General features: G+C 40.5%; 1 protein-coding gene across 3 annotated transcripts in view; it reads left to right on the top strand.

The window, feature by feature from the left end:
- Positions 1 to 15,525, top strand: part of rasal2 (RAS protein activator like 2) — a 406,620-nt gene that overhangs the window by 45,111 nt on the left and 345,984 nt on the right. Inside the window, exon 1 of one of the 3 annotated variants that reach the window (XM_072274309.1) lies at positions 15,034 to 15,233. The exons of the other annotated variants lie outside the window; for them this stretch is intronic. The gene's annotated coding sequence lies outside the window, so the exon portion shown is untranslated. Of the gene's footprint in view, positions 1 to 15,033; positions 15,234 to 15,525 lie in introns of those variants that run through there. 3 annotated transcript variants of the gene reach the window in all.

Below are 15,525 nucleotides of genomic sequence, written 5' to 3'. Positions count from 1 at the left end.
TGCTCAACAGCTGTGGTATTATCTTGAATGCTAATACCTCTTACAAAGTGAAATCAAGCGACATAGGTGACAACAGGGCTTCACTTCCAGATGAGCTCAGTGCCTTCTACGCTTGCTTTGACCATCAAAACATGGAGGAGCCTTCATAAATTCCCACAGGCCCCGATAACCCTGTCATTTTAGATTCTGGGGATGATGTGAGAACATCTTTCAGAAGGGTGAACTTGCAAAAAGCATCCTGGCTGAGTTCTAAAGTTCTATGCTGATCAGTTGGCTGGAGTATATCATTAACTACTCACTTAGGCAGCCTGAGGTACCCACCTGCTTTAAGCAGGCCTCGATCATACTGGTGCCTAATAAGAATGTGGTAACCTGCCTCAACGACTATCATCTAGTAACACTTATATCAGCAGTGATGAAGTACTTTGAGAGGTTGGTGATGAAGCACACAACTGCCTGAGTAGCAACTTAGATCTGCTCCATTTTGCCTGCCGGCACAACAGGTCCACAACAGATGCTATTTCATTGACTCCTTATTCAATCCTGCAACATCTGGACAGCAACAATGCATACATCAGGATGTTCTTTATCAACTACAGCTCAGCATTCAATACCATCATCCCCTCAGAACTAATAAATAAGCTTCAAGACCTTGGCCACAATACGTCCTTGTGCAATTGAATCCTCAATTTCCTCACTTGCAGATCCCAGTCAGTTCAGATTGGCAACAATATTTTCTCCATGGTCTCCATCAGCACAGGTGCACCACAAGGCTGTGTGCTTAGCCCGCTGCTCTACTCATTTCACACTTATGACTATGTGGCTAAGTACAGCGCTGATGCTATATGCTAATTAGCTGATGATACTCCTGTTCTTGGCCAAATCAAAGGCGGTGATGAATTGCCATATAGATGAGAGGTTGAAAATCTGGTTGAATGGTGCCACAACAATCACCTCTCTCTCAATGTCAGCAAAGTCAATTGATTATTGACTACAAGAGGAGGAGGTTGGAAGTCATTGAGCCAGTACTCATCAGAGGATCAGGATTTGGAGGTGGAGAGGGTCAGTAGCTTTAAATTCCTTGCCATTATTATATCAGAGGATCTGTACTGATACCAGCATGTAAGTGCCATCACAAAGACGGCACGGCAGCACCTCATCTTTCTTAGAAGTCTACACAAATTCGGCAAGTCATCTGAAACTTTGAGAAACTTCTGTAGATGCAAAGTGGAGAGTATCCTGACTACTTGCATCACAGCCTGGTATGGAAACAATGATGCCATGGAATGGAAAACCTTACATGGAGTGGTGGATACAGTCCATTCCACACAGGCAAAACCCTCCCCTTAACTGAGCACATCTGCAAGGAGCACTGCCACAAAAAGCCAGCATTCATCATGAAGAACTCCCACCATCTAAGCCACATTCTCTTCAGTCAAAGCTGGTGACAAGGCAGTATGTAGGCGGTAGATTGAAAATTTGGCTGATTGGTGCCCCAATTACAATCTCTCACTCAGTATCAGCAAGACCAAGGAGCTGATTATTGACTTCAGGAGGAGGAAATCGGATGTCCATGAGTCAGTCCTCGTCAGGTGATCAAAGGTGGACGGGGAAGCAATTTTAAATTCTTCAGTGTAATCATTTCAGAGGACCAGTCTTGGGCTCAGCACATAACTGCAATTATGAAGTGAATACGGCAGCACCTCTACTTCCTTAGTTTGCAGATTTGGCATAGCATTTAAAACTTTGACGTGTCAAGTCACGTTTGTTGTCATTTAACTATATACATGTATGCTGTCAAATGAGACGTTTCTCCAAACCATATAACACAATAACTTATGAAAGTAAGGATAAAATCTACAGATGAATTACTCATAAATTACTCATAAATAGACAAACTAAAGTGCATAAATTAAATATTGTAGGGTACAGAATGTATTAGGCAACGATACTTCGAATGTGATATGACAGGGAGTTCAGAAGCCTAATGGCCTGAGGGAAGAAACAGTTTCCCATCCTGAGCATTCTTGTTTTTATGCATTGGCATCTCCTGCCTAATGGTAGAAAGTCAAAGATGGTGTTGGATAGGTGGGTGGGATCCTTAGTAATACTAAGGGCCCTGCATACACAGTGTGCCTGATAAATGTCCCCGATGGATGTTAGGGAGACCCCTATGATCATCTAGGCTGTTCTCACAGTCCTTTGTAAGGATTTCTGGTCTGATGCTCTGCTGCTCTCATATGAGATGGAGATGAAACTTGTCATGATGCTCTCAGTGGCATTCCTATAAAATTCAGTTAAGATGAGGTGGTGACAGGGGACTGTCAGTTGTCTCAATCTCCTTAGGAAGTGGAGGTGCTGCTGTGCCCTTCTGTTCAAGAAGGTGATATTAAGGGACTAGGTAAGGTCATCCGTGATGTGAACTCCCAGGAATTTAGTGCACTTAACTCTCTATGGAGGAACCATGTTTTCTTAGAGGGGGATGGCTCCTCGGTACCTTCCTGAAGTTCACAATCATTTCCTTGGTCTTCTCCACATTCAAACTTGGGTTGTTCTTCTCACACTAGCCCACCTGCTTTTCCACTTCCTCTCTGTACTCTTTCTCATCATCATTGTTGATGAGGCCAACCACTGATGTGTCATCCACAAACTGATGACACGGTTGAGCTGAATCCTGTGACACAGTCACGTGTCAGCAGTGTGAACAGAAGTGGGCCGAGTACACAGCCCTGGGGAGCGCCGGTGCTCAGTGTAATAGGACTAGAGATGTTGCTGCTCACGTGGACTGACTATGGCCTTTCTGTTAAGAAGTCCAGGATACAGTTGCAGAGGGAGGTGTTGTGACCCAGTAAGGGAAGTTTTCCCACCAGTTTCTGGGGTATGATGATGTTAAATACCAATCTGAAGTCTATAAATAGCAGCCTGGCATACGGGACCCCATTTTCCAGGTGGGACAGGAGAGGGTGGAGGGCAGAGGCTATTGCATCATCAGTGCATTAATTTGAGCAATAAGAAAACTGTAAAGGATCCAACCACAAACACAAGAAAATCTGCAGATGCTGGAAATCCAAAGCAACGCACGGTATGATGGAGGAACTCAGCAGGTCAGGCTGATGTTTCAGCTGAGTCCTTTCATCATGACTGATTAAGGGTCTTGGCCCAAAATGTCAACTATTTACTCTTTTTCATAGATGCTGCCTGACCTGCTGAGTTCCTCCAGCATATTGTGTCTGTTACTTTGAACAGGTTCCAATGTAGTTGAGAGTAAAGCTTTAATGTACTCCATGACCAGCCACTCAAAGCATTTCATAATGGTTGATGATTAATGCCACCAGGTGACAGGTTCCTATAACCTCCTTTGGCACTGGAATGATGGCTGCTGCCTTGAAAAGCAAGGGGATACTAGACTATTCCAGAGAGATGTTGACAAATTTCTGTAGATATGTGGTGAGAATATATTGACTGACGGCATCACAGCCTGATATGGAATCACCAATGCCCTTGAGTGGAAAATCCCAGTCCACCACGGGTAAAGCTTCTCCCACTATTGAGCACATCTATATGAAGCAATGTCACAGGAAAGCAGCATCCCTCATTAGGGACCTCCTACCACCCAGAAGGTGCCTTCTTTTTACTGCCACCGTCAGGAAGAAGGTACAGGAGCCTCAGGACTCTCAGCACCAGGTTCAGGAACAGTTATTACCCCTCAATCACAAGGCTATTGAACCAAAGGGGATAGTTCCACTCAATTTCACTTGTTCCATCATTGAAATATTCCCATGACCTATGACTCACTTTCAAGGACTCTTCATCTATGTTCTTGGTAGTTATTGCTTATTTACTGTATTTATCATTTCTTAACTTCTGTATTTGCAGTTTGTTGTCTTTTGCACATTGGTTGTTTGTCCACATCATTGATCCTCTTATGGTTCTTGGATTTACTGAGTATGCCTGCAAGAAAACAAATCTCAGGGTTGTATGTGGTGACATACATGTACTTTGACAATAAATTTACTTTGAATTTTGAATTAATTAATACAGGTCAACCTTCACTAATCCGACTACCTGTAATCCGGTTCCTTCGATAAACCAGCACTGATTATGCTTAATGTAATCCTTCTGTAATTCAGCATTTTCACTAATCCGGCACTCCTCAGGTCCCAATGGTGCTGGATTAGTGAAGGTCGACCTGTATTATCTATATTGCTTGGACTGTAGTTCAAGCAAAAGTGTTTAAATATTAAGATGTTATAGTTCCATTTCTCATTTGAGTCTTGTGATTAAATCTAGCATTTAAAAATCATGCACAGTTCTGTTTTGAATGAGGAATATAACTGATAATGTCTGCTATTCAATCATGTGCTGCATTGGTTTTGGAGAGAATTTTAATCATGACAGATGGTAAAAGACACGTCTGTCTGACCATGAAATGTGATGGTTAGAATTAACGTGGTTGCTAAAGATGCAGTGAGTATTTTACATCAAATATATATTAGAAGAGGATAAAGGAAGAAGGATAAGTGTGTTCCTGTTGCTGTATTTTGGAAATCCATTTTGAATAAACAGCTGTGTTCACTGATCTTGGTCCATCTGTTCAGTTTGCTACAGAGCATCCATTTGTCCTTCACTTGAAGAAAGGTTTTGGCTGAGGTTTCAAGTGGTATTTTGTTTTTAGTGTACTTGCCTATTTATGAAGCATTAATTATCTCCACTTCCTTTAAACACCACATGGTTTGAAGAATTTTGGTAAGTGTCTTGTGTCCGTTGATTTCAATGGGATATCCTGTTAAGTTGAGGTTATTTGATTAATTTTGTATCATGTATATCACACATTACTCATCTGGTCAGTACTGAAGATTAGTTTGCTGTAAAGTCCGCTACTGATGATTTTTCGCTATCCACAGTTAAATATTTTAATTCTACCCTCTTTTTCTATAATAGTAGTATTTCATTTGCTGTTTTCAATTGATTGGGTTTGTGAAAAATGTCTCAATTTTTGGAAGTGCCTGTTTCTGTCTATAGGTGAAGGCCAGCTTGTCCGGGCCATAACAGCAAGATTGTATTTTTCCAAGGTTTAAATCTGGAGAAGTATGCAGCCTTCAAGACACTGCAGTTTTCAAAACTATGACTCAGTATTTGGACCAAAAGTCAATACCCCAGTATGAGTTTGTTGCTATTTTGCAACAATCTAGTCGTGTAAATCAGATATTAATACATTAAACCATAAGATATAGGAGCAAAATTAGGCCATTTGGTGCATTGAGTCTGCTTTGCCATTTCATCAAAGCTGGATCCATTTCCCTCTCAGCCCCAGTCTCTTGCCTTCTCCCCATATTCCTTCATGCCCAGACTAACGAAGAATCTATCAACCTCTGCCTTAAATATAACCAATGACTTGGCCTCCACAGCTCCCTGTGGCAGTGAATTCTGCAGATTCACCACTGTCTGGCTAAAGAAATTCCTCATCTCCGTACTTTGATGTCCCTGTATTCTGACACTGTTCTTTGGTCTTAGACTCCCCCACCATAGGAAACATCCTCTCCACTCTATTGAGGCCTTTCTTGACATGCCAAGAAGGTTTGCGTGCTCCTCTTTGAAAACTACATTGAAGTTACTTACTTGGTTTGCTTTAGAAAAAGAATTTTATCTTAAGGAAGGCTTATCAGCTGATAAGCTAACAACAGTACGAGTTTTTCACTAATCAGAAACATTCAGTACATGATGGCATACAAATGAGAAGATACTGCAAAAGTGCTTAACTAGGTCTGCCTGCTATGTTCTGAAAATTAAATCTGAAATGCTCCATGTACAGTAGTTTCCATGCAAGTATGTTGTGTGAGTATGTGATAGATTTGAAGATCTATGCGGAGCATTATTCTAGTTCTAAAGAGAAATCAATCTGTTTGCTTAAATTTTATGCTTGGGCTTGCAAAGATTTTGATTGGTGGGAAAATAAACCCGCAGTTGAGGTAGTATGAGGAGTGTGTATAGTAGGACCATGACTTGGTTTCTTGCTCTTAGGATGGTTCTAAATATCACTTTTTGTTGTGTGAGTCATTTGCCAGTGTGAGCTGTTACCTAATGCCAAAACCTATATTTGCTCCAATAAGTGACCAAATGTTGCATCTTTCATCTCTGCTTAATAAAAGTCTGCGTCTGATGACAAAAGGACACTGTTAGTTGTAAGTAATAAATTAAACTTTGTTACCACTGTGCTGCATATGTCTTGGATTTGTACAAATTCATTTGCAACTTTCCTCCTTTTCTCATGAAATACCCTAATTCTTACAGAGAGAAGTTGCTGTGGCTTGTTTTTTTTCCTTGCTGTTTAAATAGATGGTTTACCGAATAAACTAACCTGACTGGACAGGAATTTAAAAGGAGAGATAATTATTGAATGCTTGCACGGTCTATATACTTTTGATTTTACTGTGTAATATTGTGTTTCACACAACTTATTCGTTTTGAGCTCCCTCCTGCTTAGGTTATTCTGTAGTTTCCCATGGCAACTGTTGTCAACATGATTAACAGGCACCTCTTGATGCAGCATTTGTTGACCTGTATAAGAAACTTCGACATGGTTAGTAGGAATGGTATCCACAAGGTCTGTTGACAAATGGCTCTCTGCCAAAGGAGCTCTTAAGTGTTAATTTAGCCTTAATGCAAATGGTGCAGAAATCAGCAAAGCTTCTGTTGACTTTAGCAAGCATATCTCACGCATAGTTCACACAAATATAATTGGATACAGGCAGTCTTCTCTGGCTGATATACAAGAAGTGCGTGCCTCAAGCTCAGATAATGAGGGCTACATTCTTTGACCAACCCAAAAATAGCTATGTTCTGTGAAGGCCAAATCTCTGATATAGTGACAAGGTCAAGCAAAGTCTTAAAAGATCAGAGACAACTTTAAGAGCCTTGTCCACATTTGCACATGCTGGTGAAGTCAGGTCAAAGGTGTTATCACCGTAGAGACCCACCAGTGTACGAGCTGAAGCCCCAGAAAAAGTGGACTTTTGTACCTCCATGTGGTAAGTGTTCTGAAAGTTTGCCATTCATGCATCGGATTCTTCTTCTAAAACATTGTCAACCACATTTGATTAACTATCAAGTCTCATAATTTTTTTTAAGATGTTGGATGACTTTTGGAATATATTTATTCCATAATTATTAATGTTTTTTAATTAATTCTGTTTTATGTTCATTTTACTTATTTTGTTTATATTTAGGTTTGTTTTTTGCAAATAAATCTTTCAAGTTGAACAATCACCACTTTCCTGGTTTTTAAGCCTGTGGGTTCTTGATAGCTCAAAGCATTTGCTTCTTTCCTAGAGATTTTGCTTTCATTTCTTTAGGTCTGCTCTGCAAGGACATCATGTCATTCTGATTGGGTGATTGGTGTAAATGTTTTCTGTCCCAGTATTGTGTCTGATGAAAAGGAACTTATTCCATCATCAATCCTTTAATGCTGTGTTTATTCTTGTGACTTGTTTGTTTCTGTGTCAATTTGGGTAGTGATGGTATTAATCCAGTCCTTTTTATGTCATTTTCAGAGCATTTCAAAGAAATTAATTACCAGTGAAGTAATTATAAGTGCTGATACTCCTTCCTCAGGATCTCAAATAGAAATGTCATACGGTTTGAACAGGGGTTTGTTCTGACGTGGTTCACTGACAGGTTGATTTTCCACTTGAATTTCCCCAATGCTGCTGAGCTGCTTTTGTTACCCTCACGCATTATATTTTCATTATATTAATGGTATGCAATAGCTTTTGCTGTTAAGTACACATGTGTGATGAACGAGTGTATAACAAAGACTGCTTACTGGTAGCACATACATTCAGAGTTGGAAATGATAGCAATCCCAATCTATCTCATTGTATATTCCAAACTCCAAAATGCAAAACTCTTCTGGCCCCAAGTATTTCATATAAAGGATACTCAACCTGTATTGGTAATAAAGTCCAATAAACTATAAGTTTTGTAGAATTTTATTCATGAATCTTTACTTGGTTGAAATTGCATGAATCCAGATTAACAATAGTATAGTTACCTAGAAAGTCACTCAGTTTAAAATTAGTTATGCCTCTTCCTGATTATGCCAGTGATGTCCATATTTGATGAGCGAACAGTAAAAAAAAATGAACTGCATGACAACAGGGTTGGGGGTCATTGACAATTCTGGCTATTGAATAATAATAATTAAAGTTAACTCAACTGCAGGAGTTTCTGAGGGGTTAAAGATAATGAATGAGGAAGGATAGGAGTAAGTGAAAACATGAACATAAAGAAATGGGGCAGAAATAACAGGTGGTGGTTCACAAGGGATAAGAACAGGAGGGTCCTTGAATGGCAAATGCGACAGACAGTTAGTTGAAAGGCATTAGTGGGAATTTGCCTCAGTGCCAGCATGATTTTGTTGTGGTATTCTGTGTTAAAAGTCCTTGTATGAAGTAGGAGGGGGAAAACAATGCTAAATTCAATCCATAGCAGGTGAATGTAATTTAAAAAATTTTAAAATCCTAGCAAGCAATTGCTGGATTTTATATTATTATCTCAAACCGGAGAGACAGAGCAAGCATGTGCTTAATACTTTTATGAACAGCTTTTTGTGTTCAAATTTAAAGTAAATTTATGATCAAAGTATGTGCAGTATATGCCACCATATGTTCTCCTGAAATTGATTTTCTTGCAGACATTCATAGTAGAATGAAAAAATACAATAGAATCAATGAAAAACTAAACACAAAGACTAACAAACAGCCATTGTACAAAATAAGACAAACTGCAAATCAAAAAAAATCACAAATAAATAATTAATGTTGAGAACATGAGTTGTTGAGCCATTGCAAGTGAGTCCGTAGGTTGTGGAATCAGTTCACTGTTGAGGTGAGTGAAATATCCATGCTGGTTCAGGAGCTTGAGGTTGAGGGGTGAACCTGCTGATGTTGGGGCCAAAGGCTTCTGAGCCTCCTGCCCAATGGCAACAGTGAGAAGAGAGCATGGCTTAGGTGATGGAGATTCTTAATGATGGATACTGTTTTCTTGTGGCAGTGCTCCTTCCAGATGTGTTCAATTATGGGGAGGGCTTTGCCCTCCCCATAATTATCTATCACTTTTTGTAGGCTTTTCCGTTCCATGTCATCGGTGTTTCCATACCAAGCCGTGATGCAAGCAGTCAGGATACTCTCTACTTTGCATCTATAGAAATTTGTCAAATTTTCAGATGGCTTGCCAAATTTGTGTAGACTTCTAAGAAAGATGAGGTGCTGCCGTGCCGTCTTCGTGATGGCACTTACATGCTGGTATCAGTACAGATCCTCTGATAAAATGATGTCATTGTGTTGCATTTGTGCTGATGGAGATTGTAGAGGAGATGTTGCCAATCCAAACTGACTGGGTCTGCAAGTGAAGAAGTCGAGTATTTGCACATGGAAGTATCAAGACCAACATTGATGTGAGAGTTGATAGCTTCATATACATTTTGCCTTAAAATTATTTATAAAATATGAAAACAATTGAAATTAAGAGCATTTAGAAGTCATTTTTACTTCTGTTGTGGGTAGAGAAATGTTTATGCTGCATCTGCTAGTTAAACAGATTGTTTGGATGTCTTGAACTTACTGTGGTGTTAGTTTTTTAAAGTTGTTAGAACATTTGTAGAACTCATGATTTAGCTGTTTTTATAGTTTTGCGAGTAATGACATTAACAACAAACTTTGTCGATCTTATTTCATAGCAGTGGCAAGCAGTTTAAAAAGTATTTCGTAATATTGCATGCATATTTTAGCAATCTAAAATTTGAGTTTTTCTGATCCATGTATAAAGTATGATTGGTGTGTAACTAACAGGAATTCTGCAGATGCTGGAAATTCAAGCAACACACATAAAAGTTGCTGGTGAACGCAGCAGGCCAGGCAGCATCTCTAGGAAGAGGTGCAGTCGACGTTTCAGGCCGAGACCCTTCGTCAGGACTAACTGAAGGAAGAGTGAGTAAGGGATTTGAAAGTTGGAGGGGGAGGGGGAGATCCAAAATGATAGGAGAAGACAGGAGGGGGAGGGATGGAGCCAAGAGCTGGACAGGTGATAGGCAAAAGGGATATGAGAGGATCATGGGACAGGAGGTCCGGGAAGAAAGACAAGGCGGGGGGGGGACCCAGAGAATGGGCAAGGGGTATATTCAGAGGGACAGAGGGAGAAAAAGGAGAGTGAGAGAAAGAATGTGTGTATAAAAATAAGTTACAGATGGGGTACGAGGGGGAGGTGGGGCATTAGCGGAAGTTAGAGAAGTCAATGTTCATGTCATCAGGTTGGAGGCTACCCAGACGGAATATAAGGTGTTGTTCCTCCAACCTGAGTGTGGCTTCATCTTTACAGTAGAGGAGGCCGTGGATAGACATGTCAGAATGGGATGTGGAATTAAAATGTGTGGCCACTGGGAGATCCTGCTTTCTCTGGCGGACAGAGCGTAGGTGTTCAGCAGGGCGGTCTCCCAGTCTGTGTCGGGTCTCGCCAATATATAAAAGGCCACATCAGGAGCACCGGACGCAGTATATCACCCCAGTCGACTCACAGGTGAAGTGTTGCCTCACCTGAAAGGACTGTTTGGGGCCCTGAATGGTGGTAAGGGAGGAAGTGTAAGGGCATGTGTAGCACTTGTTCCGCTTACACGGATAAGTGCCAGGAGGGAGATCAGTGGGGAGGGATGGGGGGGACGAATGGACAAGGGAGTTGCGTAGGGAGCGATCCCTGCGGAATGCAGAGAGAGGGGCGGAGGGAAAGATGTGCTTAGTGGTGGGATCCCGTTGGAGGTGGCGGAAGTTACGGAGAATAATATGTTGGACCCGGAGGCTGGTGGGATGGTAGGTGAGGACCAGGGGAACCCTATTCCTAGTGGGGTGGCGGGAGGATGGAGTGAGAGCAGATGTACGTGAAATGGGGGAGATGCGTTTAAGAGCAGAGTTGATAGTGGAGGAAGGGAAGCCTCTTTCTTTAAAAAAGGAAGACATCTCCCTCGTCCTAGAATGAAAAGCCTCATCCTGAGAGCAGATGTGGCGGAGACGGAGGAATTGCGAGAAGGGGATGGCGTTTTTGCAAGAGACAGGGTGAGAAGTCCAGATAGCTGTGAGAGTCAGTAGGCTTATAGTAGACATCAGTGGATAAGCTGTCTCTAGAGACAGAGACAGAAAGATCTAGAAAGGGGATGGAGGTGTCGGAAATGGACCAGGTAAACTTGAGGGCCGGGTGAAAGTTGGAGGCAAAGTTAATAAAGTTAACGAGCTCTGCATGCGTGCAGGAAGCAGCGCCAATGCAGTCGTCGATGTAGCGAAGGAAAAGTGGGGGACAGATACCAGAATAGGCATGGAACATGGATTGTTCCACAAAGCCAACAAAAAGGCAGGCATAGCTAGGGCCCATATGGGTGCCCATAGCTACACCTTTAGTTTGGAGGAAGTGGGAGGAGCCAAAGGAGAAATTATTAAGAGTAAGGACTAATTCCGTTAGACGGAGCAGAGTGGTGGTAGAGGGGAACTGATTAGGTCTGGAATCCACAAAGAAGCGTTGAGCTTTGAGCTTTGGTGTGTAACTATTAAGACATACAAAATGCTGCCTAGACTTCCTCTTGTAGCTGTGTAAATTTGTAATTGGCCCCAATATTTCTGTTTTTCTTTCCAACATGTTCATTGGCAATGAAAGTGTTCTAGGTTCATATCCTGTTATTCTGAACATTTTGGGGATGAAGCTAATCACAGTGGAAGTTGGATTATGTGGATTACGTGTTGATTGGTGGCTGGTAGAATCCTGCATGTTTTAGGTGTGTTTCTTGAGTCAGACAGGCATTCCCTAAGCAATTCTGAAGAAGTGTCTTGGCCTGAAATGTTGACTGTTTACTCTTTTCCATAAATGCTGCCTGACCTGCTGAGTTCCTCCAGCATTTTGTGTGTGTTGCTTTGCCTGACTCAAAGCCAGGAAAAAAACTGTTTTAAGTTGCTAAATATTTGCTTCTCTTCAAACTTCCTCAGGAATTTGCTGGCAAGTTCAGGCCTTACCGAATTGACTCTTGAATCTTATGAAATATTGTGTTTGGATCAGGATTGTGGTTGACTAAGAATCTAATATAAATGTGGTATAAATTTTTGCTCTTGGAAAAGTGTTTGTCATTACTTAATGCAGCAATTCAGACTGAACACAAAACAACAAGTACAGTTTTGCAAAGCTGATGTTCCAGATTTTTTAAGGTTTGGCATAGAAGTGACAATGTTACAATTATTCATTCAGCCAGGGAAGTGACGGGTAGGTAATTGGAAAATTTTTACTCTAAACATGATTTTTGTGGACTGTTCTCCTCAAAGCTCATGTTGTTATTTCATGTAATTCTGTGCTCCAGTTATGATTGAGTGAGGATCAAAATTGTGGTTACATTTCTCATGTCTCAGAGCTGTATATTTTTGACAGTTGATGAACTCCTGTTTATCGTGGGATTGAAATCAGGAGAATTGTTTTATGAGCTGGTCTTTCTTCTATTATTTATCATACTAGTTGGGAACCTTTTTCAGCTCTCTTTAGGCGTAACAATGCAACCTCTCAGAAAACATGCTGGTGTACTGTGGTGTCAGATGAATCAATTTGTTTTGGATTGAAGTACAAGGCTAGCAATCAGGGGGCGTGGTGTAATATGCTAGAGTTCACATTCCATTACATGAGCTGGGTCGTTTACATTCAATTAAATAAATTGTGGAATTAAAAAATTCTCTCCAATAGTTTACCCATCACTGATGTAAGACTCACTGGTCTATAATTCCCAGGGTTATCCCTATTACACTTCTTGAACAAAGGAATAACATTTGCCACCTCCAATCATCTGGATGAGTTCTATGGCTAAAGCCCCAACAACCTCTTCCCTCAGTTCCTGTAGTGTGTAGACAAGTGGAAGAAAATGGTGGGAGTTCATGTGAATATGAGGAGAATGGATACTTGGTGGTTGTTGTGGGCTCACTGGACCCAAGTGTCTGTTTTAGCACCCTATGGATCTATGGATTTCTTACTCAGCACAATCACTAACAAGATATCGAGCCCATCACCACTCCTGATCCAGCATAGTGACGCCGAAACTGCACTTAATGTGAGTTTTTAACTTTTGGGGAAGTGCAGAGAAAGAAGAAAAAATAACAGAGGGGTTTTTGAATGACATTTAGTTTGGTGTGTTGTGAAAGGGTGTGTACACTTTAATTGAAACACTCCTTTCTAAAAGTTGCACTGCTTCTAGTTATGTCACTCATGAAATTTCTGGGGATCTCCAGGTTGGAGTGAGCCTGACATTAATCAAGGTTTTTCTTCCTGTAAATGTATACTTTGGTAATAAATTAATTAAAATGTTTGAATTGACGTACATTAAGCAGTTCTCTGCAAGCAAATTTAAAATTAACCAGCAATTAACTTCTAGCAATTTTGTCTTATTTCTCCTGTTTTCTCATTACCTTTACTTTTTTTTGTAATTTCTATTCAAAATTATAAACTGACTTAAAGCTGCTTGAGTCTCAAATCCAGTTCAGTGGAACTGATTTTGGATCAGTGGTCTCTGAAGGCCCTTTTGTATCAACAATTTGAGGTTGTAAAACCATCAAGACAAGATCCAGATTTTTCCTAGACTAGCTGACTAGGCTTGAAGTGCCTGGAGAGTCAGTGCAGTCCTGAAAAGGTTAAGCAGCGAGCATGAGCTGGATGAACTTGATTTTCACAAGAAACATTCACATTTTTTTCTTAGTCTATGTTCTAATGGTGTGATTTTCCACACTGATGCTTTTAATATATTTCTTAAAGATGACTTTACAGAATGGTTGATTGAACCCTGGTCCATGTCTGTTCTTTTTCCAACACTTTTGCTCTCTGTCTTCCCTCTTCTTAGAACCATAAATGGATTCCTTTTATCCTTCAGTTGAATTTTTCCATCCTCTGCATTCTAAAGATCATTCTCTGTTATTCCCACAACCTTTACGATGATGCTACCTTCAAATACATCTTCTCCCTCTCATTGTTCTAAAGGAAGTATTGCCTTAATGATCTGTTGTTAATTTGTTCCTAATAACTAGTCTGTATCCCATGGAGCAACACCTCAACTTTCAGTTATGCAGATTTTGCACCCGGATGAACTTCAGACTGAGTTCACCAATTTTATGTTACAAGTGTTTTATTGATTGCAGTGATTGAAGTTGTCAGTTATAGGTACTTGTACATCGTATTTTGTTTCTCCTTTTAACCATTAACACCACTTTTTGGTTTGCATCTCTCTTATGTCAATTAATCATTCATATTTGTAATCCTGTTAATAACCTTACTTCAAATTTTTACCTCCCACACATTTTGCAATCACATTATCTATGTATTTGCTTAAAACCAAATGTATTTTAAATTTTGGCAATTGCAGAAAAATAGTCCAAACTGAAAGCTTCACTGATTTCCCTCTACCGACAGTGAACATTTCCAACAGTTTCTGTTTTATATAGACTGCTTTTTTTTAGATTTGTCAAGAAAAAGTGAATCCATACTGATCTGTGATGTGGGCAACTATTTCCTCAAGTGTTGAAAATGTAGTTCAAAACAGATGGAGGATAAATGCCTTTTCAGGGATGTACAGGGAGTTACTTTTCTATGAGTGGAGTTCAGGGAAGTACTAAAAGGAAGTGGTGTGCTGGGGCCACTATGAACAACAAACCTGCATGTGTAGCCACTGAAACTCCCTGTTTCACAACATATGGAGACTGACAATTGGAGAGTTTGTGTTCTCAGTTGGAATCTTCAGTTAAATTCTGCGGTGTCTCGTGATTTCTAAATTCAGACACAGTGGGGATTGAGATTTAATTTAGGACAACATGGCTGTAAAATGTTCCATGTTATTTGAAGCACTTCCTGTATGTGTTTCATGTTTTCACATAACTCCTGTAGCAGGTGTATTTTTAGTAGCTGCTTTATCGGACTGGCTACTGTCACAGGAAATGTTTGAATTGGGAAACAGATGGCAATTGTGATACTGAAGTAAATGATTAAGGCATGTGCTGTCTCTGTTCATCTTTCCCTCGGCATCAATTTATCTATTAATAATTTAAACTTTGTGTTTACTACGACTGTAGTAACATTTGTGTGCACGTAGAAGCTTGAGTCAATGTTTCTGGAAGTTCGGTTCGTGAGTTCGGGCAAATGCAGATGGGCAGACGATGGCTGATCTGACGAGTGGGCAGGTAGGTAGTTTATTGTGTAGTGTATTCTTCCTGCTTTTACACAGGGTTTCATTATGATGCCAGTGCATTCACCCAAGGTTTTTAATACGGTTTGAATGCTCCTTCACTAGACTGTGCAGGCGTGGGTCACAGATCGCTAAGAGTTAGTGGGGAAGGTATATTTTAAAGTTCATGAGTGCTTGCTCAACAGAATTGACTGAGTGTAATTAGAACCTCGATGCTGGGGATGTTGAACTTGGACGCTGTTGTGGGTTTGCTGTGATGTGGCTCCTCAGATAAGAGAAGCAGCTTA

The sequence above is a fragment of the Mobula birostris genome, chromosome 12 (assembly GCF_030028105.1).
Source record: "Mobula birostris isolate sMobBir1 chromosome 12, sMobBir1.hap1, whole genome shotgun sequence".
Lineage (NCBI taxonomy): Eukaryota > Metazoa > Chordata > Chondrichthyes > Myliobatiformes > Myliobatidae > Mobula > Mobula birostris.
This window is presented reverse-complemented; position numbering and strand designations above follow the sequence as displayed.